This window comes from Sapajus apella, unplaced genomic scaffold (genome assembly GCF_009761245.1).
Source record: "Sapajus apella isolate SASKATOON/1434 unplaced genomic scaffold, GSC_monkey_1.0 scaffold31, whole genome shotgun sequence".
NCBI classification, from domain to species: domain Eukaryota; kingdom Metazoa; phylum Chordata; class Mammalia; order Primates; family Cebidae; genus Sapajus; species Sapajus apella.
In genome coordinates this window covers 6781407-6805346 of record NW_022436971.1, presented here as the reverse complement: position 1 = coordinate 6805346, position 23940 = coordinate 6781407, and the positions used below count along the sequence as shown (strand labels likewise).

General features: G+C 40.2%; 1 long non-coding RNA gene across 1 annotated transcript; it reads left to right on the top strand.

The window, feature by feature from the left end:
- Positions 1-236: 236 nt before the first annotated feature.
- On the top strand, positions 237-9647 carry LOC116561990. Its single transcript, XR_004273699.1, has 4 exons — positions 237-246; positions 1954-2030; positions 6442-6445; positions 9637-9647. It is a non-coding gene; the product is annotated as an uncharacterized LOC116561990 (long non-coding RNA).
- Positions 9648-23940: the final 14293 nt, after the last annotated feature.

Below are 23940 nucleotides of genomic sequence, written 5' to 3'. Positions count from 1 at the left end.
TTGCTTCTTTATCAACATCTAATAATATTATCTTACCATTTTATGATACTTTTATAGACTCATAAATCTTTTTTGAAGCAGAATAATACAAAATATTAAATATTTACATAAAAAGAAAATGAATAGTCAAAATATTTAAACACTACTGTAGCATTGTCATTGACCAGTTGGTAAGGGGCAATTTACTAACAACAAAAATGTCAAAATAGTGCATACAGACAGGACATTATTCTTGCTTATAAATAAGTTAAATAGCATAGTTCACAGTAGAATACAGAGCATTCAGCTTGGCCTCAGAAGATCAGAAAAAGCAGCATCAATCAGGATGAAAAGTACTAAACCAAAGCTCAGAAAGATCCCAGTTGGAAAGCTTGGTTTTGCCTGTTCTTTACTTTTTGGGTTGCAGTTTTCTCATATGCAATAAAGAACAAAGAATACTTGCTTATTTTACAAGGCTGCTGGAGAAGATATATGAGTTTTTGACCAAAAAAAAAGAAAGAAAGAAAAAGAAAAACAAAATACTGTACTGATGTAGAAATGCCATACCCCCTACAATTATTTGGAATTTTCAGAGAAAATTTTCAATGAGTCACACCATTTTCTTCCAATTTTTTCATACAGGGAAACATAGCTATATATTATAACTGCCTCTTCCTTAGTCTTTTTGGATAATTTTGCAGATTGCTACTGAAATTGGGGAGTTCCTCCTCCATGGAGCAGAGTAGGCACAGAGTGCTGCCAGGAGCTACCACCCTGTGCACAGAAGGCTACTCTATGCAGCAGCCTTGGGACTGGGCCACATGGCCACAGGAGCAGCCAAAAAGGAAGAAAGGATGGGGTGAAGCCAAAATTTAAGCCAGGCATCTCAACTTTAGCCCTTAGCTAGTGAGGTCATTTTCCATGTATTCTCTGTTTCCACTAGATTCAATGTCTCTTAAATGTTGAATACACAAAATCTGAACTCATCTGACGAGCCATCCAGGCTAACACGATGATGCTTGCCTTCCTGGCATTGCCATGTGGATCAGGAACTAGAGTGAGTCCAAGAATCAAGCCTGGGATTAAGGTTACACTTTGGCCACCACTTCCATGAATGTCTTGTACTTAGAGAGGATAGCTCCAGTTTCCAGAAAGTACACTCCATTATATCTCTAAAAGGCAGAGTGTTTGGGGGTTCAGAGACTGTCTTGGCTAGAATTCCTGCTCTACAATGGACTACGTGTGGGGCTTTTACCTCCATTTTCCTCCTATAGTGTGTGGGAATAATAAGATAACCTATCTCAGAATGGTAGCAAAGATCTAGGAGCTCATTCATGTAAAGCATTTGGAGTAAGTACTGCATGTAGAAATGTTCTGTATAAGTAAAATATAATTATCCATGCCCACACTAGTATGCCCTCCTATTAAAATAATACAGTTTCAAACTCTAACATTGCAAGGCTGCTACTAATTCTACACGCCCATTTCCTACACCTTCACAAAAATTATTTGTCATGACCACTAAATCCTTCTTTTCAAGGGACATTTCATCCAGGTAATCTTTTGACATCTGCTTCTCAAATGAGACCAGTGTCTATTACTTTATGTTTTATTTCTTGCATGAAAACAAAGTCTGCCTTCTACTTGAATTGTGAGCTTTCTGAGGCTAGGGCCTATATTTGTCCATACCCATATTACCCTCAGCATAACCTAAGAGTTGGTGCTGAGAAAATGCTAAATGAAATTATAAAAATCAAATAAATTTAATGTTTTGAGATACTGTGCACAGGCTTGTGAGGTGTCTGCCAAAATACCATGACTTCATAGATGCAAGAAAAAATATCTGATATTCCCAAATGCTCATTCATGAGTGGGCTAATTTCTTGAAATTCTACCCAATCATTTATTTATGTATATTAGTCCATTTTCATGCTGCTGATAAAGCCATACCTGAGACTAGGTAATTTACAAAAGGAAGAGATTTAATGGACTTACAGTTCCACATGGCTAGGGAGGCCCCACATTCATGGTTGAAGGCAAGGAGGAGTCAAGTCATGTCTTACATGGATGGCAGCAGGCAAAGAGAGAGTTTGTACAGGAAAACTCCTCTTTATAAAACCATTAGATCTTTTGAAACTTACTCATTATCATGAGGACAGCACAGGAAATACCCACTACCATGATTCAATTACCTCCCACTGAGTCCCTTCCACAACATGTGAGAATTCAAGATGAGATTTGGGTGGGGACACAGCCAAACTACGTCATTCTGCCCCACCCCTGACCCTTTTAAATCTCATGTCCTCACACTTCAAAACCAATCAGCGTTCCCAACAGTACCCCAAAGTCTTAACTCATTTCAATATTAACTCAAAAGCCTACAGTCCAAAGTCTTATCTGAGACAAGGCAAGTCCTTTCTGCCTATGAGACAGTAAAATCAAAAGCAAGTTAGTTACTTCCTAGATACAGTGGGGATATAGGCATTGGGTAAATATATCTGTTCCAAATAGGAGAAATTGGCCAAAACAAAGGGGCTATAGGCCCCAGGTAAGTCTGAAGTCCAGCAAGGCAGTAAAATATTAAAGCTCCAAAAGGATCTTCTTTGACTCCAGGTCTCAAATCCAGGCCATACCAATGCAAGAGGTGGGTTCTCATGGTCTTGGGCAGCTCCACTCTGGTAGATTTTCATGGTATAGCCTCCCACCCAGCTGCCTTCACAGGCTGGCATTGAGTGTCTGCAGCTTCCAGGCACACTGGGCAAGCTGTTGGTGGATATACCATTCTGGGATCTGGAGGAGAGTGGCCCTCTTCTCACAACTCTGCTAGGTGGTACTCCAGTAGGGACTCTATGTGCAGGCTTCAATCCCACATTTCCCTCTGCACTGCCCTAGCATTAGTTCTTCATGAGAGTTCTGCCTCTGTAGCAAACTCCTGCCTGGACATCCAGGTGTTTTCATACATCTGCTGAAATCTAGGAAGAGGTTCCCAAACCTCAGTTCTTGACTTCTATGCACCTGCAGGCTCCACACACATGGAAGCTGCCAAGGCTTGGGGCTTGCACACTCTGAAGCCATGGTCTGAGCTGTACCTTGGCCCCTTTTAGCCATGGCTGGAGCAGCTGGGACACAGGGCATGAAGTCCCTAGGCTGCACACAGCAGGCGGCCCCTGGGCCTGGCCCACAAAACCATTTTTTTTTCTCCTAGGCCTCTGGGTCTGTGATGGAAGGGGCTGCCATGAAGACCTTTGATGGGCCTTGGAGACATTTTCCCCATTGTCTTGGGATTAACATTCGGCTCCCCATTACTTATGCAAATTTCCACAGCAGGCTTTAATTTCACGTCAGAAAATGGGATTTTCTTCTCTATCACATTATTAGGCTGCAAATTTTCCAAACTTCTATGCTCTGCTTCCCTTATAAAACTAAATTCCATTAACAGCACCCAAGTCACCTCTTGAATACTTTGCTCTTAGAAATTTTTTCCACCACATACCCTAAATCATCTCTCTCAAGTTCAAAATTCCATAAATCTCTAGGGCAGGGGCAAAATGCTGACAGTCTCTTTGCTAAAACATAACAAGAGTCACCTTTGCTCCAGTTTCCAACAAGCTTCTCTTCTCCATCTGAGGCCACCTCAGCCTGGATTTCATTGTCTATATCGTTATCAGCATTTTGCTTAAAGCCATTCAACAAGTCTCTAGGGAGTTCCAAACCTTCCCACATTTTCCTGTCTTCTGATCATTCCAAACTGTTCCAACTTCTGCCTGTTACCCATATCCAATGTCACTTCCACATTTTGGGGTATCTTTTCAGCAGTGCCCCACTCTACTGGTACCAATTTACTATATTAGTCTGTTTTCACATTGCTGATAAAGACATACCCAAGAATGGCCAATTTACAAAAGAAAGAGGTTTAATGGACTTACAGTTCCATGTGGCTGGGGAAGCCTCACATTCATGGTGGAAAGCAAGGAGGAACAAGTCACATCTTACATGGGTAGAAGCAGGCAAAGAAAGAGAGCTCGTGCAGGGGAACTCCTCTTTATAAAACCATCAGATCTCAAGAGACTTATTCACTATCACAAAACAGTATTGAAAAGACCCACCACCATGATTCAGTTACTTCTCACTGGCTCCCTCCACAACACATGGGAATTCAAGATGAGTTTGGGTGGGGACACAGTCAAACCGTATCACACTGCAAAGGCCCAGAACTGTGTTGGATTCTAGGACTTTAAAACTTAATCAGACAAGACCCCTAATCTACAACAGCCTTCTTCTGGGCTGATGGTTTTAAAGCCCTATTGAGTTAAGACAATATATACACAAAAGGTATGCAATGGTCAATTGCTTGTGTATCCCCCAAATTCATATGTTGAAATCCTCATCTACAAGGTGATGGTACTAAGAGCCAGGGCCTTCAGGAGGTGATTATGCCATGAGGGCAAGCCCTTATAAATGGAACTGGTGCCCTTATAAGAGAAGCCCAAGGGAGTACATTCATCCCTTCTACTATGTGAGAAAACAGCAAGAAGGTGTCATTTATGAACCAGAAAGCTGGCCCTCACCAGATACTGAATCTGCTGGCCCCTTGAACCTAGACTTCCAACCTTCAGGAATGTGAGAAATACATTTCTTTCTTTTTTTTTTTAAGCCATCAAGTTTATAGTATTTTACTATAGCAGCCTGCATGAACTGAGATAAGCTACTTCTCTAACTATCCTTCACGCCTACGTAACATGGATAGAGCATGTCAAATACGTGTTGGCTGCAGGCCTGAGGAAGAAGCAGGAAGATCCTGAGGACCCTGGAATCTGAGGAGGCTGGGGAAATGATGAGCATCAGGAAGAAAAGGACACAGCAGGAGGATGTCAAGTCAGGAAAAGTCTGCCCAAGACACATCTCTCAAGGAACTTGCCAAAAGAGAAGACTTATTAACAACCAGAGTCAGTAAGAAAAGGATCTGAAAATCAGCATGCTCTAAAAGAAAGAGCCAACTTTGAGTTAAGTAGACCTGGCTTTGAATCTCATTTCTTTACTTAATAGCTATGAAAATATGGGTAAATCCTCAAAGTCTTTAATCTTCACTTTCCTTATCTGTACAATGCAGGTAGCCTCCCAGTTTTTTTTTTTTTTTTTTTTTTGATGCTTAAATAAAATATAAAATCAACCACTGATATTGTATGTGCTTAATAAATGTTTTTGTCCTTTCCTCCTCTCCTGATTAGGTACAGAGCTATCACTGTGTTTGGATGCACTTCTAGTCAAATGGCTCTGTAATTGTCAGGAAAATATCTATGGATATTTTTTTCAGAAACCTGGTCACATACAAATGAGGAGGGCAGGGGCTGCATGTGAAGCAGACACTGTACACTTGGGGCAGGACGTGGGATGGGCTTGGGTCTGCAGTATATAAGGTTAGCCTCTCCCAGAAATGCCCTCTCTAGAACTGGGACCCAGCAGAGACATACAGGGATTCCCTTCAGGATAAGCCCAGCCCTTCCTTATAGAGGGAACTTCTGGATGCACTGTCCTTGGCAGTTTCAGGCACAGGGAGTGCTGGGCTATGGGACAGCACAGGTCCCCTGCCTCCAGCTCCTGCAACTTGATAACCAGAAGCTGGTCCTCCTGCTCTTCCAGAGCCTGAACTGACACTGTAGACAGGTACATGGGTTGGGAGGTGTGGGTGGGCTGTGCTTCCTTCAAACATGCAACTTCAAAGTATTGGAGGATGTTGCTTGGCATGGAAGAGAGTCAGGGGCAACTGGAACGGTGATGGAATTTCCAATTATAAAAGGTTCCATTCAGAGCTGCATGCCCTGTTGCACAACAAGGGAACAAGGAGACATTTGATGGCATTAAAAGGCCTTGAGCTCAAAACAAAGAGGCACAACTTTCTCTACTTTGTCTTCTGAGCCTTGAGCCCTGTCCGATGTGATGTTAGGTTATAAAAACAAGCAACAGTTCATCCCACTCCACCTTGACAGAAGGCTTGCTTCTGGACACAGACCTGAAGGCGGTACACTCTTGGCTGGGTTTCCCCAAAGGCTGAAGCATACATTTAACCTGGACATGGGAGGAGCTGGATTAGATACCCAGCTGTCCACTGTATAAATACAAACTCTCTGAGACACATCTCCCTCCCCTATCTGATATCCAACCCATTACCAAATTCCTAATGACACTTGCACCAGCCCCACCTCCATCCCTATTGCCACTGCCATTCTGAAGTGTCCTGAGGGGCACAGTTACTGAGATTATGTTTGAAAATATTTCATAGCAGTCCAAAATCACAATGCCATCCTAAACTGGACGTTTATTAACCAGCTATTCCAACAGGTTGGATGAACAAGAGCGTGTTATATATGCATCTCATGATTTATTCTTCAGAGCAAACTTACCTGGATGAGGCAACAGAAACTCAAAGAAGCTGACAAAGGTCCAGTATATTTGTATTGTCAGAGCAGTGAATTGTCATCCACTAGATATCATTATATTCTTCTGTTTCAGCTCCCCTCATACAGTGTTTGCCTATGAGTGCAGTGTTTATCTCACTTTATGAGTCCTCTTCCCCAGTGGTGATCATGTGGAGGACAGAATCATGGCAGACCATGCTTGAAAACCCAGGAGTTTTTCAAGATCTAGGCACAGAGATTTTGAAAACTTGATTTTAAAAAGAGTTTCATATTTATACTAAATATATACATAATAATTAGTATATGAATATGTCAATTTCTACATGTACCATTTGCTCAATATTTCATTTCTGATTTAGAAATGTTATAAAGCAAAATGTGTGTGCACCTTTAGAAGTATAATCGTTGTCAGCACAATGTATGTTTTTGAAGAGTGAAAACATTTACATTTCAGGAACACAGTATCCCTGGGCAGAGACGAAAGGTACTTACATACATGCCAACTCACAAATGGAAAAATAAGGTCGCCAAAGAAACTGTTATAATGGGAATCTTTTATTTCTGATGCACACATACAGTCGGATACATGAAATTTTAAAGAATCTCTGTTTACAGGAATGATGCCAGCTCCTCTCTCCTGCACATCCTCTCTGTGGATTAATCATCAGGCCTCTGGTAACCACAATGTGACCACTATGTGAGGCGCGTTCTTCCCTAAAACAATGAAGTTCTGTCTGATTGTCTTTGGGAGGCATTTACAGCTCGAGGACATTGCTCTGTTTTATTGAAAGTACTCAGCGCTAGCGTCTTAGGACATGGCTGGGAGGGGTGCTGAGCCCAATTGGGCAATAACAGATATTCCAGTGGGACACTGAGACATTCTTACTGCAGGGCACCCAGCAGGGACACATTTTGAAAGGTGAGGAAAACAAGAAGGAACTTCATAGAGCATAGTGTGAGCGTGCAGACCCATTACTCTGATAGAGCTTCTCAATCTCAAGTCTTCCCCATATAAAAGCTACATGGAAAGAAGCCCAACTGCTGGACCCTCAGCTCTGTCTCAGTAACTGAGGAGATAAAATAGTTTCTGTTCATCTGGCTGGGTAGTGTTCTGGAATGCAGTAGCTCTGCCTGAGGGGCCACTGCAGAGCACACAGAGGAACATTGTCATTCCCTGAAGAATGTGGCAGCCGCCCTGCACAGTAGGCTTCCCCCCTCCACCCCCATATCTAAGGGCAGCAACGAAGAGCTCTTAAAATAATAAACAGCTGGCTGTGGGCTCGCTACAAAAACCCCAGAATTCCAGTAAAATTCGACTTGACTGAACAGGTCTTAGACCACAGCACAGGAAACTCCAAAGTCCAAAGGCCTCCCACCCCCGCCCACCCTTTAGAATGATTGTCCCAAAGCTTTATGTCTGGGAGAGTCTCTTCCAGGAAGCAGCCAAGTGCAGGGGAATTCAAAGGCCTCTGTCTTGCTCTCCATCTTCAGAGTATGCAGCTACAAAGGTGGCCTGGGCTCTAAGTCTCTGCAGACCCTCAGAGCTGAAAGCAGAGCCAGCATCAGGGGAAGATGAGGCACAGCAGGAATCTAGATTAGGCTTATAGCAAAGAACCCTCTCCTGAACTTTTAGAGAGATACTGGAGCAAGCTGACAGTAACAGACTTATCTGCACTCTAGAAAAGTGAAAACAACAAAAGATGAGGAATCAAAGAAGAAGCTGGAGATTGTTTCTGGCTCTGCCATATGCAGATCAAGTCACTCTGGATAGATTAATTTTTCTGTGCCTCAGTTTTTCTATTTATAAAATGGGGATAATAAACTTGTCCTGGGTGCCATACCCATAGTAGATAATAAATAAATATGAATTATTTAATTAATTGGTGAGTGAATGACTAGTACATATTTCAAAGTTGCTTTGAGGATTAACTGAGGTGAATCTGTGACACTTGTTTCACAAATGGTAAGTGCAGCATTCAGAAAGCGCCACAAAGAAACTGACCTCACTAAGGACCCCTGAGAAAGGTTTCACAAAATGTGAGCTGCAGAATACTAACTAAATGATATATTAACAGGTATTCAGCAGGGGAAAGTTTTCATGGAACAATATTCAAAACATTGTGAGATAAATTTAGATGGGTTTCGGTCCTATATGACTTCTCAGGGTGTGTTGTAAATTTCCAAAAGACATAAGATGCAGCTTTTTCTTTTCTTTCTTTTTGTTTTTTCTTTTTTCTTTCTTTCTTTTTTTTTTTTTTTTTTTTTTTGAGACAGAATCTCTCTTTGTCACCTAGGCTGGAGTGCAGTGGTGTGATCTTGGCTTACTGCAACCTCCACTTCCCAGGTTCAAGCAATTCTTCTTCCTCAGCCTCCTGAGTAGCTGGGACTACAGGTCGATGCCACCATGCCTGGCTAATTTTTGTGTTTTTAGCACAAATGGGGTTTCACCATATTGGCCAGGCTGGTCTCCAACTCCCTACCTCATGATTCACCCATCTCGGCCTCCCAAAGTGCTGGGATGACAGGTTTGAACCATGCTGCCCACCCAAGATGCAGCTTTTTCTAAGCCCACTTGACTGCTGAACTTGTTTCACAAGGTTCTCAATAATACATTAGAAGACCCTGCTGGGGAAATGTACTTGTCTATTCCCATACTGCTATAAAGAAATACCTAAGACTGAGTAATTTATAAAGAAAAGAGGTTTAATTGGTTCATGGTTCTGAAGGTTGTACAGAAAACATGGCTGGGGAGGCCTTAGAAAACTTAACAGTCATGGTGGAAGGTGAAGGGGAAGCAGGCAAATTTTACATGTCCAGGGCAAGAGAAAGAGAGAGAAAGGAATAAGTTTCACACACTTTTAAACAACCAGATATCTTGAGAACTCTATCATGAGAACAGCGCCAAAGGTGGACATCTGCCCCCATGATCCAGTCACCTTCCACCAGGTCCCACCTCCAATATTGGGGATTACAATTTGTCAAGAGATTTGTGCAGGAACACAGACCCAAACCATATCAAGATATGACTGCTTTAGCCTACCCATGGGAAGAAGGACGTCCCATAGAAGTCCCATTATGAAATAACCACCCCGTTTTGGAGCTGCATATATATTTGCTTCCTTTCCTTTGCCAGAAATTCTCACAAGGCTGTAGCCCCTGCAATGTATTATAGGCAATAAGCATGATATATTTTAGCCTAAATTGTCTTCCATATGTAAAATGGAAACAAATATTGAGAAAGAAGACACATCTGCCAGATCTTTGAGCTCCCAACCCACCAATATCTAGGGCACCTACCACTGGTGGCAGACTGGCTGCACACAGCTTTAGCAACATCCACAGAGGTTAAAGTGAAGGACCTGGGTAACAAAAACAGCCCCACTTCTATCAGATAGAAGAGCTGAGGTGAATGAGCCCTATTATTTTCTTGGGGTCTGTGACACTGGGAGAGCCAGCAAAAATCCATGTAGTAGTCATGGGCAACCCCGCAGAGGAGTGTAGAAGAAGCCAGGGGAAAAAAAAGCATCAGGACTTTCTTCTCCAAAATAACCCACTCTGCTAGGTCAAGCAACTAGTTCCAAGAACTAACAGCTGGTGATAGATGTTTGTTCATGCTTATCTTCATATATAGGAACAGACATTTGCATTTAGCCCATCACAGATTTTTGAAGCCATTCATTAAGTGCCAAGTGATATCTGGCACTGGCATTTCCTCAGCATTCTGGAAAGAAAGCTTCCCTTTTGGGGTGGTGACCTGGTTTGTCTGGGGATCAGAAGATGATAGCAAACTGGTTTACCACCTCAGACAGGGAGATTTTGTCCATGGAGCTGCAACAACTCAGTGACAGGCTCAAGGAAGCCCCTTCCTGAGGAGCTCAAAGCATATGCGTTGCCTTGGATCAGCCATCTAGAGCCTGTCCCCAAGGTCCTGTCACCCCACAGGCAATCCACCTGAATCCACAGGTTTCAAGGTCATCTCAGGGATTTGCCCTTCTGCAATGCAAAAAGTAAAAGGCAAGGATAATACCCCAGAAGAAAATGTATGCATTTCTTCTTTAATGCCAACTAGAAAGCTCTAATACTCTTGAGTCTGAAAACAGCTTTCCATTACTTTCTGACGTATTCATTCAAAACTAATGACTCAAAGCTCTCCTGAACTAGATGTTTGTGATCAGAAGATGAATAAGACCTGGTTCGTTCCTGCAAGTACTCTGCAGAGTGCTGGGAGAGATGAACGTGCAAGTCAGTACAGTCCACAGTGGTGAGTAATTTCATAGAAAAAGCACAGAGTCAGGAGAAACCCCGAGAAATAGTCTGAATCTAGTCTAAGGGAGGAGTTGCTACAATGGATCCTCAGCTAAGGCTCGAGGAGGAAAGAAGTTGGTCAAGTGAAGAAAGAGCATGAGAGAGATGGTTTCCAGATAAAACGAAAAAGAAAGAAGGCAGGTCCTTGGCCCTTTTGCTTGTTCCCATCTGCATTAGTTTTCTACTGCTGCCATAAGAAACTACCACAGGTTTGGGTGGCTTAAAGCAACACAAATCCATATTTGAGTTCCAGAGATGAGAATTCTGAAAGAGTTCTCATGAGGTTACCATCAAGGTGCCAGCTGGGCTGCATTCCTTCTGGAGGCTCTAGTGGACAATTCATTTCCTTGGCTGGTGACCTTCACTCAGCAATTGAAACCCTCTGAACTCTCTTTCTGCTGTTACTTCTTCTTTTCCAGCTCTCATTCACCTGCCTCCCTCTTCCACTTATGGGGACTCTTGTGATTACATTGGATCCCCCAGATAATCCAGGATTATCTCCCCATCTCAAAATCCTTGGTTGCACCTCCAAATCCTCTTTTGCTGTATTCACTGATACTGAAGTTTAGGACATGGACAACTTTATAGAGGAGGTGGCGGGGGAGGGGGGTTATTCTGAATATCACACCTTCTATGGCCCTAAACTTTTCCAGCTATAAAATGGGTTGGATCTGATGGTCTCCAAAACCCTGTTCAGCTCTGCCAGTTGTAGAAAAGTGTTAACCAGAGACTAGAGTCTGGCAGGTGAAGTCTGGAGACAGAAATGTGACTCCATGCCAGATATGTCTTAACAATTCAAGTGGTCTTTGATTTCTGGTCTTTGGTACAAGAAAGGAAACCCTAGGATATGCCCAGCCATACATGTCAATGCTTCTATAGCCTTCTTACTGGTAGAGACTCCAGGAAGCTGGCTTATTTACATCTGGAGCAAAATGAATTCCAAAGAAGATTCTCTTATTTCATCACCTTGAAAACCCAGTTCTAAAATTCCCCAGGTCTCTAGAATAAAACAACAACAACAACAACAACAAAAACTTTTAAATATCACAATCTAATTCATTTTAACTGCTCCCCCACCAAATTCACTTAAGAGTTCACCAAATCCCTACTCAAATCATTGCAGTAAATGTGATAGTAAATTAAAAGCTTGCAGCACAAAATGAAGCCAAGTCAACAATCATTTTCACTGAAAAGATGGCTAATTCCCATTGGTCAAGGGAGAGAATTAAATGAGTAGGGGAAAATAACATTGCCTGGCAGGAAAAAGTAAAAATAAAACCTACAACAAGAGTCTAGGACTTTGAGCTCAAGTTTTAATTTGGCCCCTATATTATAAGGTCACTGTGAATAACCCCTTTCTTTTTTGTGTTCTTGAGTTTTCTTCTCCTGTAAAAAGAGAGAGAGAGAGAAAGAGAGAGGGAGAGAGGGAGAGAGAAAGGAATCAGGTCGAGGCCCTTTAGGCTTAGCATTCCAAAACTAGGAGGAGGGAGGGGAGAATATTTCCCTTAAGAGTGATTTAGGAATAGGTTTTCCTTTCTGAGTCTGCAGGTCAGAAGAAAACAAGTGATGTGAACTCCCCAGCAAACTTCTGAGAAGTACTGGCTCCATCCACACAGGTCTAAGATGCTATCAGTACAGAACTTTCCACCTTTGCTAACATTCCTTATCTTCTGTCATCTGCACAGTGACTGTGAAAAATGTTCTCAGTGGGTGTTTCTGATTCATTTTCATGATGGTACCATGATGTCTGAAGAAGTTAAAGTTTAAGCTCTCTCCCTTCCAATTGGCCTTTACAACTCTGTGGGTCTGGCCAGCAACTGGGCCAATTCCTGAGTTTTCCAGAAAGGCAGATCTGAGCAGGGCAAGTGGCTGTATTGCTAAGGAGAAAACTCATCTGCTTTTAAATGGTGCTCTTAAAATGGTGCTCTTATAAGGTGGCAACAAATGCACCCAGCCTGTCCATCCTCCATTTCCAGCTGGTGTTATGAAGATCTCTATCTAGGAATAAACTTCCTTAAAGATAAAACAACAGGCTTAAGCTTTGGAGACAATAGTAACATTGTCTTGGGTGTTTGAGACACTACATTACTGCGAAAGGCACTTAGAGAACACAGTGTATTCTTCTCATTGATTCCAACACAATTTATGTATTGTTCAGGAGCTAGCCCTGAGCAAAGTTAGAGACGAGTCGGGATTTGGGGTGCTTGAAAACATTAAAGTCAGCCTGCAGTCCTCAGGGGTTAAAGAGAATTGTGTTTTACTGTGACATATTTTGTAACAGTGTGACTGCCACACAAGCAGGGATTCAGGGTGCTTTCCAACTTTCAGTCTCAGCTTCAAACACACCTGAAGTATATGCAGGTGTGCATGTGTGTAACGTCTGTGCATGCGTGCTGGCCTGTTTAGAAGTTTGCATGTGTTTGTATTGGCATGTGTCTGTGTACAAAGTGTGCCCAGCTGTGAGTCTGGCTTTCTGGTGGGCATGGTAGACTTGTTTTGAGTGCAGAGAAGTGAACATCAGAAGTGGAGCATACTGGCATACTAGGACACGCATGCCTACACAGGTGTGTGTGTGTAGACAGATGCATGCACATCACCTGTGTCAAGTGTGTTTTCATGTGTCGAGAAATGGGGTTTTATAAATATGTGTGACTGTTGACAGGCCCATAGAATCACCAGCCTTTATGATCAAGTACAGAAGACAATGTTGGTCCAAACCAAACCCCAGCTGCTCCCAGACTCCCTCATTTGTTGCAGAGTTTTTTTTCCAAACACTTATTATGTGCAAAGTCTTGTCTTAGATACTGGAAAAGAGTACAGAAAGAGGAGATAAGATTTATACTCTTAAAGAGGTCACCACACAGTTTGAAAGACCAGATATATACACCTGGATGGTAGAGATCATCCCTCAGCAGAAAATGGCCTAGTCAAGGCAGCACTGTCTGAATAAGGCTGTCCAGATACCTGTTACCTTATTTTAGGATATCTCAACAAAGCTGACAGCAGCAACAAAACGAATATTTTCAACATTCTGAGTGAATTCTCTGATATCTAATTGTTCTTCATGAACAGTTAACATAGGCTTTGTCATGTAAGACAAACTGTAAATAACATATTTACCAGGTATGAGATTAACATTGGACTTTTCCTCATTAAGGAACTGAAAAGAATGTTGTAAAGGTTACATAAATTCTAACGATGATGATAATGATGTTGACAATGATAGTACATTAAGATTAGCCTAGATATTTATTACATCCTCAAATGTGCTGAGGATTGGATTAAGTGAGTACAAAGATTTACATGATGAGTTTGGATGGTGTCTGTGTAAATAGAAAACTCTGAAAAGAAATCTGAAGAATAAGTCTACAAGGAGACAGAGAGGATAACTGGCAGAGAAAGCAGTGAGTGTGGGGACCTGGCTCATTTCCCACAGGATCTGTGCTTCCCAGGGAGCCCTCCAGTGACCCTGGGCTTTGCAGTGTGCCCCAACACAGTGCTCTTAATTGAGTAAGGCTGAAGAGGAGACCACTCCTGGGAGACTGATTTTGTAGGAGTGGTGGCCATCCTTGTGGCCAAGTTGGTTGTTCAACCTTCAGTCCATTCTACTCTCAGTTCACTGCTTTAGCAAAACCTGGCCTGAAACACGAACCCTTCTGTGTCTTATAAATAATGTAATAAGGTGTCACTTTCAAAGTCAGCACAGATTTTAGGTTGGCCACAGCATTTCTATGAGTATCCATACTAATAACCAATCTCCTCAGATTGGTAGTTCCCTGAGGTTACCCAAAACTTTCATATTCACAGTTTAATTTGTCTGAACAACAACCTTTAAGGTAGGAAGAATTAGGCAACCCAAGATTATTCCGGGGCAGATCAACCCATGTGAAAAGAGTGACATTATTATTTATTGGTTAAACATCTACATGTTGGAAGACATCTATTGCTTTAAACTGGCCACTAACCAACAGGTGACAGCCATTGTATCTTCTACAGGACAGGAGCACCCAATCCCTTGATGGTAGAGCAGGTTGATTCTAGAGCAGACTGACACTCTGAGCTGCCCTGCTCAGCTGGAGAGGAGGGATCAGCCACCCAGCTAAGGCGATGGCTGTGGGTTCTGCACCACAAACAGGGCCACATGAGGACCTAGTTTAATATTCCATCAAAGGAGACATGACTGAGTACTGAACAGCAATAACATTAAAGTTTGATTATTTTCAACAAGAAATTTAAATATTGTTAATGAGTACAATTATTAATAAAATCACTATATCTTTTTTAATATCATTTCTCATCTAAACCAGTTTAAGAGTGTTGTTTAACTTCTGTCTTACTTTTTTTTTTTTTTTATAGTAGTTCAAGTTTTTCTGGAACTCCTAGGGATACGTTTCTGAGTATGTGCGTGGGTGTTTATTGACCTAGACTGTTGGTGGAGAAAGAAAGCTAAGATGAATCAAGGGTATCACAGGTAAATTAAGCTGCAGTTATGAGGTTGTCTGCTATGCTGTGTGAGCCTCTGAACTGAAGGTACTGCTGCTTATTATAGATTATAGTTGGTTTCTAGTTTGTTGAAATTGTGATGGGCAAATAAATTAAATCAAGTTAATGCTTATTCCTTTGACTCTCTAGACACTTTTAAAAAATGTAACACTAGGCCGGGCGCGGTGGCTCAAGCCCGTAATCCCAGCACTTTGGGAGGCCGAGGCGGGTGGATCACGAGGTCAAGAGATCGAGACCATCCTGGTTAACATGGTGAAACCCTGTCTCTACTAAAAATACAAAACATTAGCTGGGCATGGTGGCGTGTGCCTGTAATCCTAGCTACTGAGGAAGTTGAGGCAGGAGAATTCCCTGAACCCAGGAGGCAGAGGTTGCGGTGAGCCGAGATCATGCCATTGCACTCCAGCCTGGGTAACGAGTGAAACTCCGTCTCCAAACAAACAAAAAAAATGTAACACTAAATGCTAAGGGTTCTCACTACAAAATAATAAGTATGTGAAGTAATTTATATATTAATTTGCTTGATTTAGCCATTCCATAATATATACATATTTCACAATATTACATTGTACATGATAAATACAAACGTGTCAATTTAAAAAAAATATAAATTAACTTTTAAAAAGGTAACACTGGCCTATTTCTTAGGGAATATAATATTGAAGATAATGTCTAAGTCACTTTTATTTCCACCAACTAAATATTAATATAGTTCCCTTCCATAAGTAGTTATAACTGGGATATTTCTTCTCAGTTTTCTCACTATCTTCCTGGTACTGCCAATTCTAAACTTGTCCTCTGTCTTGACCAACAAAGGCCCAAGATTCTCTTCAAAACACAAATTGCTTGAGGAGTTTAGACTTGATTTCCTCCTCTGCAGAAAAAGGCCAATGGATTTTCTTGAGACAAAATATGGCATGAAAAAGGAGATATTTAACTCTGTTACTCTGTGTTGCTGTTTGTAGGAAAAGAATATTATCTCTATAAAAGGTCTCTAAATAATAACTGTGTTTGAGAGGAGAGTGGTATGTAGGAAGAAATTTGGTTAAGAGTCAGCAGATTAAAATAATAATCCTCTAGAAGTTTCTCTGGCACAGATTTACTTTGTGCAGATTTACTTTATTTTTCCTCTGTTAAAGGAAGTGTTCTAAACATCCTTCTAGGTTTGACATAGTATGCTGTTCCCATTCTATTCTCAATTTGTAATATATGATAAAAGACCTCTGAATCATGGTGTCTTCAATTGCCTAATTTCTAAGAAGAGACAAGAAAGCTTCTGGGAACTCTTTGCTAAAGAAGAAGCATCTAATGCAAACAGAGGTCTTACTGAGTTTCTCTGTATCTCAGGATATTTCATGATAAAGGAGATGAGAGAACCTGAGAAGTGTAGGAAGGGCTATCATTGAGTCCACAGTCACAGGATCACATTTACAAACATGTCCACTCTCTACCTCAACCCCTCCCAAATCAATCATCAAAACAAGGCAATACATATACAACTTTTAAAACTTTGACACCATAAATGATGCCCATAACTTTAAAGAATCATGTATATTCCTTTTGGGACGTTAGAAAATATTGTGATAAATCTTCTCCTTATTTTGCAAGGTTTTAAATATCCTTCAGGGAGAAGTTCTTGTTTGCCTTTGCGAAGCACTGCTGAGGCTTATTCATGGCTCAGAGATGAGGAAGAACGTCTCCATCTCATCAGATGATTTACGATGCTGACTTGAACATTTCCAAATGAGATATTTTTTAAAATTTTTTTGCCAGCTTATTTTTTTTCATCTCTCTTCTGTTAGCAACTGGGATTCTGAATTCAGTGAATATATGTTAGACACTGTTTACTTGAACTTTGTAAAACAAACTGTTCATCTTGGGTGTAACAGAAATGCTCTCTTTTTATATTTCTGTTCCCATGTCCCTCTGCAGAGACTCGCCAACACAAACACCTACTTAGGGGGCTGCACTCCACCACTGTAAGCTCTATGGTGACTCTGCCATTGGATTTCAGTCGATAAATTTGCATTTAGTGCTTAATTTGTTCAGTATGCCTTACTAATTTGGCAATATTTATTTTGGCCCAGAAAGCAGAAGGCAGCTAAGTTCTCTTGTTTGGTTTGGGGTGTGTGTGTGTGTGTGTGGGGTGTGTGTGTGTATGCGTATGTGTGTATGTGTTTTCATTTTCATAAAAGGATTTGAGATATGGAAAAGTTACAATGTCATGGACAGGACTGGTTTCCTGTTTATGAGTCACCATAAATATGAAAGGTGCTGGGTGACATTTCTCAGCTGAGAGAGCCCATGCAGCCCTGTGTGGAAAGCAAATCCTCGAGCAGGGTGGTCCTGAGGTGACTTGCTGACCTTGTATAATGTCAAGAGGAATTATTATTAAAGTACAGTAGCCAGATACCACACACACACACACACACAAACACACAACTCTAATAATTTTTTTCTTGTTTTTATAGAGATGAGAGTATTTACTAATATCTTTGTGTTCTCAAAATCAACTTTCATCTTTGTGTAAAATGTGGCAGAAAGTACTTTCATGTGTAAAATGTGGCAGGAAGTACCTTCATGTGTAAAATGTGGCAGGAAGTACATTCATGTCTGCCACTTTTTTGTTTGCTTGTTTAGTATGCGTATCTTTTCACAAGGCTCACTCACAGAAACAAGTCCTCCTACACAGCGTCACACCCAGAACATTTTTCTATTAGATGATACTGCAGCTCTGAGGCCCCTTCTCATTCCCTTGGAGAAATGCTGCAGTTCACTGTGCCCTGCCTAGACCATGAAGTGTTGCTATTAAAGCAGTCTTTGAAAAGACCAGAGCTACCAGTCTCTGACCCTGCTAAGACTGGTGTGTTAGCAAAGGGTTAGCCAAGGGTGGCCCTGCTGTTTTTGTTTTTCTCTGGCTTTCTGGGACATAGTGCGCAAATAGAAGTCGTCCTAGACAGGAGGCTGTTCTCACTCAAAGGCAAAAAGTTTTGATGTCCGAGATTGTGTGAAAGTTTCAGAAGAGATGAGCCTATGGCATTGGACTACATCCATCTACCTCAGCTCTAGTCTCTTCCATCTGCCAGCTAACCAGCCACTCAGTGGTTTGTCTCAGTTATTAATACTGCACTTTTTTGAAAAAAAAATTGGCTTGAATCATGGGCAGCAGGACTATCAAGGCCATTACTTCCCTCTCCCAGATAAGATATTGCCTATAAAATTTCCCTTATGTTTTTTTTTGTTGTCTGCTTGTTTCTCCATTCTGATTCCACCATCTAAAAAATCTGGTTATTCTAACAACCTAGGACATAACAGGATGATGCAGTCCTAAACTGTTAGAGCTAGCAGCAACCTCAAAAATTGCTTCTGCACCAAAACTCAAAGAAAGGAAGTAATTTGCCCAAGATCATAAGGTTAGCCATGAGTCAAGCTGGGATTCAGATACTAGGATTTACCCACATGTTCAGTGGCAGTTTTCTTATGTCATCCTGCCTCACATGACCTTATAAACAAACACTGCAAGAAGTAGAGCGGTGCCACGGACTTAGCCTCAGGCAAACAACCTCGAACACTCTCTCATTTAGTTTTGGTTCTTATATATTATCCAGGAGCATCGAGAAAAGAGAAATTTTCTAGGAGTGACCAGAGCCAATGGTATCCATAGTCACCAGGGAGGATGGACCCTTTGCTCCATAATGCTCTTGGGAGGTGCATGTTTGAGTGCACATGCTCTAGGAGTCCTATGAACTAGGTGCTTCAAGAACAAGGGTAGCTGATTTTGTGAAGGTAATAACTGTGTGTCATCAAATCCTGCATGAACAGGGAGAAGTATCAGTAGTCTACATTCCGAAGCAAGATCAACTTGTATAATGGACATCAGTGCTGTCGAAGCCATTGCTTCTCATCCAGATAAAACACACTCATGAAATTCTGAGGACCCTTTCCAGATCATTGAACTCCTTACACACTTCCTGCACATGCCATGCATGGTTTTGTTTTCAGTACAGCTTCACACATTTGCCAAGCAATTCTCCCTGCCAGGACACCTTCTCCAATCTTCTCCATCTAGTCAGCTCACACACAAGCTCCAGTGACCAGTCTCACTGATACCATGGCTGTGATGCTTTTGCTAACCTCCCATGCAGAAAGTACTTTCTGCTATGCTTCCCTCAATCTTTGTACTTTTATCTCTCATGCATGCTTTATTTATTCAAATTGTACATATGTGCATGTCATCTGTATGCCAAACACTATGCAATCCACTTTTTCTAGAATATTACAGTGTTTGTCTATAAAAGCTGTCTTTTTTATAAAACTGTAGGTCTTATAAGACAGGGAGCTCTGTCATTTTTATCTTAAAATCTCAATGCTCAAGGAAGGAGGCATGATTTTCTTGCTCAGAAATTATATTTACAACAAACAATTTAATATCTTGCACCCTATAGATTCAGCCCAAACTGATCACCATTTATTTGATCATTGTTTACCTAACTGCTAGATAACCAGTCATGTTAAGCCTAAGAGTTATGTTTTCAAGTACTAGCCTTGATCACAGGGAGTATAGACTGCTTCATCATGTGTAGTGGGGAAGATTACTGTCTCAGTAAAAATGCTTACACTGCTAATATGCTAATAAAATAAAATAATGTGTGATTTTGCACTTCCACTAATGTTCTATGAGTGGTAACAATCGGTATCAATGATCAGTATATTTAGAAATCGTGTCAAAAACATTATTAACTTTTAGAACAACACATAGTGGAAAATTTAGGGATGTTGTCCAGGCTGAACGGAACAGCTCACATGTATTGAGCTCAATTCGTGGTGTCTACCCTGTATGTGAACAAAGACTACTCTGGGGACAGCTCAAAAAACCAATAGGGTGCTACTATCATTCTGCTACCAGGTTACAAAAGCTCTTGCAGAGGTGAGGCCGAAAAACAACAAAGATGCCCAAAAGGAGTTCTAAGGCACGCGATGTCCCAGCCAACTTTAATTCATTTATATCTATAACAAGCACATGTAATAGGTTCAGGGCATTTAGGTCTTTAAGCCAGTCTCAGGATGTCCTCAAAAACTACACTTCTTACACTCTTACCCATGGGCCATAGACTGGCTTCTACACAGTTGCAGAAGGATATATGTTAGAATAGTAGGCGTAAATAGAAATGTCCCAGGCAAACTGATTTGTATGGTTGCCCCTTATACATTAATTTAAAGGATTAGACTTTATTTTTAAAAAAGGTTTTAAGCATAGTGGTGAAATAATGTGATTTATAGTTTTAGGAGTTCACTCTGACTGCTGTATGGAGGATGGATTTGAAGCCAGGGAATCGGAATGCAAGGAAAGCACTGAGGAGGCTATTGTAGTAATCCAGGTAAGAAATGGTGATGTTGTAGACTAGGATGACTGCAGCAGTGCAGAGATTCTATAGATAAATGGGGAAAGCAGAGGTATCAACTTATAAATATATATAATTTATAATCATAAATTATAATGACATTTTAAGTGCCATTATAATTGAATGAAAGCCTTGCCTCATCATGGGCACTTTATAAACAGTTATCTATTTATCCATTTATTTATTCAACAAATATTTGAACAGCACTATGGAACAGGAACTATCCTAAATACTAGGAACACAATATTAACCTAAAACACATGTTTCTCCCCAATCTTCACACCCAAACATAGGCAGAAGGATATATGTTAGGATAGTAGGCGTAAATAGAAATGTCCCAGGCAAACTGATTTGTATGGTTGCCCCTTATACATTAATTTAAAGGATTAGGCAGTATAGTATAGCTGGAGAAGAAAAGAGGAGCTGTAATTAAAGATTCACACACATGCACAGATAAACACCTGCTCAAAAACGTACGTGTGTGTGTGTGTGTGTGTGTGTGTGTGTGTGTGTGTGTAAGAAAAGCTTATTATGCGAAGGAGGGAAGGAAGGAAGGAAGGAAGGAAGGAAGGAAGGAAGGAAGGGAGGAAGGAAGGAAGGGAGGAAGGCAGGAAGGAAGGAAGAAAGGGGAGGGAGGGAGGAAGAATTGACAACAAATAAATAAAAGACTATAAGATAATATCATGTTGGAGGTCAGGTATTACATGAAGAGATGACTGAAGAGGCTCTTGTAGAATGCTTTAGAGTTATTGAAGTGGGAAATTGAATTAGTGAAGCAACAACCTTTCTATGCCAGGAGTAGGGTATCATTACCTGGTATATCTGTGAAATAGGAAGGAATTTATTCTCATTAAGTTCTTAAATAATTGTATAGACAAAAAATATTTGAGACATAAACTGCAAGTCCCTCTTGTAGATAATGAGGTCTTAAATGCCACTAACTTCTAAGTCTTAAATTTAACTGATTTGACTACACGGCTTTCACGAATGTCAAGATATTAACAAAAACATTGTTTCAGACACATTAAAACCTGTGCAATTAGTAAGGGCACAGAAGATTTGAAGGTCATAGTAAGTTCGATCAAACAGATCTATATGAAACACTGAATACTGTGTATATATAAAATATAGTCTTTTCAAGCACACGTCTACGGCAGACAGAATTGTTAAGAGGGCCTCCAAGAGCCCAAAACCTGGTATACATACACCCAGTTATTCAATCAAACACTAATCTTGGTACTGCTGTAAAATGATTTTGCAGATGTAATTAAGGTGCCAAATCAGTTGACCTTAAAATAGAAAAATTATCCAAGTGGACTTGACCTAGCTCCATGAGCCCTTTAAATCTGGGTCTCTAGGTCAGAAACAGAACAATGCAGAGATTCAAAATATGAGGGAGATTTGATACAAAAGAAATTTTCTGTTGCTGGCTTTAAAGATGGTTGAGGTCATGAGGCTCTTAATGTAAATGGCCCCTAGGAGCTGAGATCAATCTCCAGGTGATAGCTGGCAAAGGTAGCTGGAACCTTAGTCCTACACCCACAAAGAACAGAATTGTACCAACAAGAATGAGGTTGGAATCAGATTCTCTCCCAGAGCCTCCAGACAAGGTTAGCTGACACTACAATTTCTGTACTGTGAGACCATGAGCAGAGAACCCAGCTGCTCTGTACCAGTATTCTGACCTATAGAACTATATGAGCTAATAAATGGGTGTCATTTTAAGTCATGAAGTTTGAGATGATTTGTTATGCAGCAATATAAAACTAATGCAGTATTAATCAATAAGAAAATCTCAACAAATATCAAATAATTTATAAAACCATTATTTGTAACTAAAATTCAATAAAATTAAAAATGGTAAGTGAAATCTCATAAATTTGGAATTTCAAAAAAGTAATTCTAAGTAGTGTGTGGTTTGAAGAACAAATTTTAACAAAAACTATAAATATTTAGAAATAAATGACAAAGTGAAATGAAAATCATAGATGAAAAAATTTAATAACATATATAAATCAATTTTCCATAAATAATTATGTTGATTCAATATAATGTTTTAAATATGCCCCATGAAGTTCTTGTGAATAAAGCAAGTTGAAAGTTGACCCTAATATTTATATAGAAAAGTGTTCTTCAGGTATTTACTATTAAAAATTAGTTGCAATAAACAATCTTGTGCATATAAATTTAGAAATTGTTGTGAGACAGTCCAAAGACAAAGGACAAATAGGAGAAAATTTTTGAAACACATAAGATTAAAGACTAATATAGAGGTCTCTAATAAATCAGTTACAAAATCAAAAATACAATAGAAAATTGAGGAAGAATTACGAGCAGGAAGTTTATAAGAAAAAAATTCAACTGGAAAACTTACAAAAGATGTCCAATTTCATTTATAACTTATGGAATACAAATGAAAATTGCAAGATACAATCAATTTACCCAACATTAAGCTCTGTGTTTGCATTTACTAGAACAATCTTTGCCCATCTTACTATTCTGATCTATTCTTCCATCATTTTGTTTAAAGATTTACCCTTATAAAGAGCAGATGTTTGTTTTACTAATATTATTTTTGTTCCTGAAAGGAGAGTGTATTTTAATAAGAATGTTAAACTCATTTGTCTGTATTTAACAATTAATTTGTTTTATTCTTCTGTCACCTTTTTTCTCTGTGTGTACTTTGTGTTGTATATTTCATATTTCTTTTGCTTTTTTCAAGTTGGAGGTCTTCGCTTTTATATTTTCCCAAAGTTTAATAGGCACACATATGGTTTTAATTCTTTTAATGATTACTTTTAAGATTTTCAAAAATATTCTTTTTTTTTTTTGAAAGTCAAAACAAAACATGGAGATGTAATTGAAAAGGAATTAACTAGGACTAGAATAATCATTTCAATTTAAATACAGCCTTTGCACTGGACGTCACATGCAGGCTCTGGGTCTATTTCTTCTATTTACCTTGATGGATTGTTTTGTGGTAATACAGGAACAAGGCCTCAAATATTATTATTGCTACCAATTTGAAATGATAGCAACATGCCAGGCTATGCATATTCTATGTATTATCTCATTTAATCTTACAGCATCCTTCCAAAATGGGTATTATTATTATTCTCACTTGACAGTTCAGTAAACTGAGGTTTACGAAAGGTAAATGACTTGTCAAAGTCACATACCTAGTAAAGATCAGAATGAGGCCAGGTGCAGTGGCTCATATCAATAATCCCAGCACCTTGGAAGGCCAAGGTAGGTGACTCGCTTGAGGTCAGAAGTTCGAGACCAGCCTGGCCAACAAGGAGAAACCCCATCTCTACACACACACACACAAATAG